This window comes from Xiphophorus hellerii, chromosome 10 (genome assembly GCF_003331165.1).
Source record: "Xiphophorus hellerii strain 12219 chromosome 10, Xiphophorus_hellerii-4.1, whole genome shotgun sequence".
In the NCBI taxonomy this organism is placed as follows: domain Eukaryota; kingdom Metazoa; phylum Chordata; class Actinopteri; order Cyprinodontiformes; family Poeciliidae; genus Xiphophorus; species Xiphophorus hellerii.
Window position 1 is genome coordinate 25809409 of NC_045681.1, and position 4136 is coordinate 25813544.

The window sequence follows — 4136 nt, forward strand, 5'->3', positions numbered from 1 at the left end:
TCGTTGTAGTTCTAAAAGCACTCTCCTAGGAGGAATAAAAACAGCACTGGTGAGTAAAAACACTGGTAAAATCACAGCTTTAACTATTAAAATCTTTCCTTCTATCGTAAGGTTCCTCATCCCCCAGAATCCCAGTCGCTGTTTTACTCTTCTTGTTATTTCAGTCCAGTTTGTCTTTCCTTCTCCATGTTTGTCAAATTTTACTCCCAGTATTTTTTGTTCTTCTTCCGTTACTTGAAACTGACATCCTAATTTTTCATTCTCTTTCCATGGTCCATAAAATTGTGCTTTTGTTTTTTCTTTGTTTAATTTTGACCCTGATGCTTTCCCAAACCAATCTGTTAATTGAAAAATCCTATCTATTGATAAAAGATCTGTACATAAAATGTTAAAATCATCCATGTATAAAAGACATTTCGCTACCTGCCCTCCACTCCCCGGTATTGTTACACCTAAAATCTGTGGGTCCCTTCTCAAGATCTGCGCCAGCGGCTCGACGCAGGCCACATAGAGAAGGGCGGATAACGGACAACCCTGACGGACACCGCAGTTCACTTTCACTGCTTTTGTCAGAAACCCGTTAACCATAAATCTGCTGGAGATGTCTCGGTACAGCAGTCCCACCCACGCTACGAACCTCCCAGGAAAACCCATTTTTTGCAGTACCTGGAAGAGGTACTGGTGCGAGACCCGATCAAACGCTTTCTCGAAATCTAGATTTAGGACTATCAGCCGAATGTTTCTGTCTCTCGCAAAACAGATGGTGTCTCGGATCAGTACCAGGCTGTCCGTGATCCTCCTTCCCGGGACGGCGCAGGCTTGATCCGGGTGGATTAAATCCCCCAACACTCGACGCATCCTGGCTGCTAAAAGTCTACTAAAAATCTTACAATCAACGTTTAAAAGGGTAATCGGTCTCCAGTTTTTAAGATCTGTTTTGTCTTTGTCTTTATATAAAAGTGTAACTATTCCTGTTCTAAAACTATCGGGGAGTGTGTCTTGTTTGCTAAAATCCATAAAAACAGTAAGTAAATCCGGTGCTAAAATATCGTAAAAGGTTAAATAAAATTCTACAGGGAGTCCGTCTGAGCCTGGAGATTTTCCTCTTTTAAAACTCTTCAAAGACTGTAAAAGCTCTAAAAGGGTAAAATCCTGCTCTAAAAAACTGCTGTCTTCTATACTTTTCTCAAGAAAATTTAAAGTTTCTTTTATATTTTTTCCGTTTACCATTTTTTCTGAGTATAAGTCACTATAGTATTTTTCAATTACTTTTTTCTTTTCTTCTATGTTAGAAACAATGTTTCCATTTTCTGACTTTAAATCAGAAAAAAAACTTGGATTGTTTATAATTTTCTTAAAAAAGTATCTATTACATTTTTCTCCTTCTTCTATTTCTCTTTCTCTGCTTCTTAAAATCACTCTCTTACTCTTTATTTCTGCTAAAATGTTCATTTCTTTTTTTACTTCTCTTATTTCTTTATTAAAATCCATTCCCTGTTGGTTTAAAAAGTAATATCTTTGTAGTCTTTTCTGCAGCCCCATCATGCATCTCTGTTCTTTTCTCTTTTTATTTTTCCCTGCTTGTCGAAAAAAAGTCTGGGTCCTACCTTTCACCATCTCCCACCACTGTGCTCGTGTTTCGTACAGGTCTTGGAGGGTCTGCCACTCGTGGTACCGCTCCCGGTACTGGCCGACCAGAACCTGGTCCTCCAGCAGGGAGCGGTTGAGTTTCCACAGACCTCTCCCGGTCGTCGCACCTGAAGGGAGTGAAAGCGTGCAGGACAGAAGGAGGTGATCGGAAAAGAAAGCCGGTGACAATCTAGCATCAGTTAGGGCGCAATCCCTGATGAAGAAATAATCAATACGAGAGGCCATAGAGCCGTCACCACTGAACCAGGTGTGGCCCTCCTCTCCAGGATGCATAGTTCTAAAACAGTCCACTAGTTTAAAATCCCTAACGATTCTTTGTAATAAAAGTGATGTTTTGTCTACCTTAAAATCCTGTCTATTTCTTTTCCTATCTTTTCTAGATAAAATGCAATTAAAATCCCCCCCAATTATTAAAGGTTTTGTTCCCAGCATGTGGGGCTGCAGTTCCTCTAAAAAGTCATACCTGTCGTGTTTGTCATTAAAGCCATAAATATTTAAGAGGTTAAAATCCTGTCCGTTAAAAGTCAGATTTGCTAAAAGTGCTCGTCCCTCTCTCACCACGGTGCTCCCCTTCACCAAGATGTGCGGGTTGTTTATTAAAATGGCCACGCCGTCATTTTTATTTCCATTGGAGCCGCTCCATATAGACGGCCGTGGCCACAAGTCCTGCCACCGGGTGTAGTTCTTTAAAAACGGGAGTGAACATTCTTGTAATAAAAACACATCTGACTGTACGGAGGTTAAAAAGGATAAAACACTCTGGGCTCTAACTCGCGACTTCACACTTCTAACATTAATGGTTGAGAAGGTGAGAGTCATGAGTATGATGGCTAAAATCAAGTACGACATTTTAAAGGATTAAAAACAAGATAAGACTAATTTAAACCCATGTTAAAAAACGGGCGGTCGTTAAAACAAGGCGGGTTCAGAGACTGTCCTGTGAACAGAGCTCTTCCTTCCCACATGGTGGTGCAGGTCGGGCTGGAGCTCCATTCCCCCTTCGGACTCTCGGCGTCGGCCGTCTTTCTAAAGCCGTTACCTTGTTTGGGTCCTCCGGGGTTGATTGGTGAGCAAAATCTAGGAACGAGACCTCATTGGATGAGCCAGCGAGGAAGGCTCTGGATTCCTCTCCGAAAGAACCGAAGAGTTCCTCGAGCCTTCCTCTCTTCCCTACCTTGGGGGTAAGGTCGGGAGGTGACTCAGATGCCGGCCTCTTAGCCAGCTGGGCGTCGGGGAGGGGGGCATCATCGCTGCTGTCAGTCTGTTCTTCCTCAGAGTCCGAGCTAGCTCCGCCTTCGGTTAGCATCTCCCCCCCCTCACTGGATGTTTCGGTCTGGGGGGGGGCTTCCTTCCCCTCCCCGCTTCCCGCCCTCTCCTCCAATCAGAGGACCTGGCGGGAGATTTGAATTTTCCGACCCAGCTGCTTCCACTTGCTCATTAGCCATTTCCGTTAACGTCTCTTTTCCTCTTTTCAATTTATTTGCAAACGATTTTGGACAGTCTCTGAACAAATGATCCTGTCCACCACACAAATTACATTTCCGCCCGTTCGTACATTCATCAAAAGTGCGTCCCACTTCTCGGCATTTACCGCAAAAAACTTTTTCACAAGTTTCGGCCAGATGACCATGCTCGCCGCACTTCCGGCACAGTTTGGGTTGGCCTTGATAGTGAATGTAGCCTCTGTTCTCCCCCAGGACTATCATTGAGGGGAGATGCTTCAGGCCCTGGAAGCCTTGGGGGTCTTCCCATTGTTTAATGGGGACCCGCCAAGCACAGTTCCAGATGCCGTCCACATCCCGCACCTTCATAGCCTGGCCTCTCACAGTGCAGTATCTACCCAGCCATATACAGATGTCTTCAGCACTGACAGTCTCATTGAACATTCTGACAATCACCGTTTTCAGGGAGTTGTCAGTCAGTTTCTCGACGTCAAACGCTGAAAACTGGGTCTTAGCATTTTCAAAACGTGTCCAAAAATCCTTAAGAAGTGCGGCAGAGCAAAAACTTACGTCATATCCCTTGTTGAAAGGCAGGGTAAGGATACAATTCAGGTCATCTGGCCGAAACTTCAACACCTGTTGAATTAGCTTCCTGGAAAAGTCCAATCTCGTTACTCTATTTTCTTCTTCTCTTTCCTTAAATAAAAATCGAACACTGTGGTGCCTCCGCATGCCGGCATGGCTAGCCGCCATGGTGGAGGCACCACCAGTTAAAGGTTTAAAACCTTTACTAAAACCAATAAATAGTTAAAAAAAAACACCAATAAATACAAATAAAAGGTAAAAGATATTTTCCACTACTTAGTGGTCAATATCTCACCTGGGGACTAAATTTACTGAACCTCTAAATCAGTGGCAACAGCCAAGTCACAAAGACTACCGCTATCACCACCCAATGGAGGGGACCGCTGTCTTAGCCAAAAGGCCGAGAAGCGAAGCTGTACTGAAGTTTCTTCAGTACAGCTAGAGTGAAACACACAAACT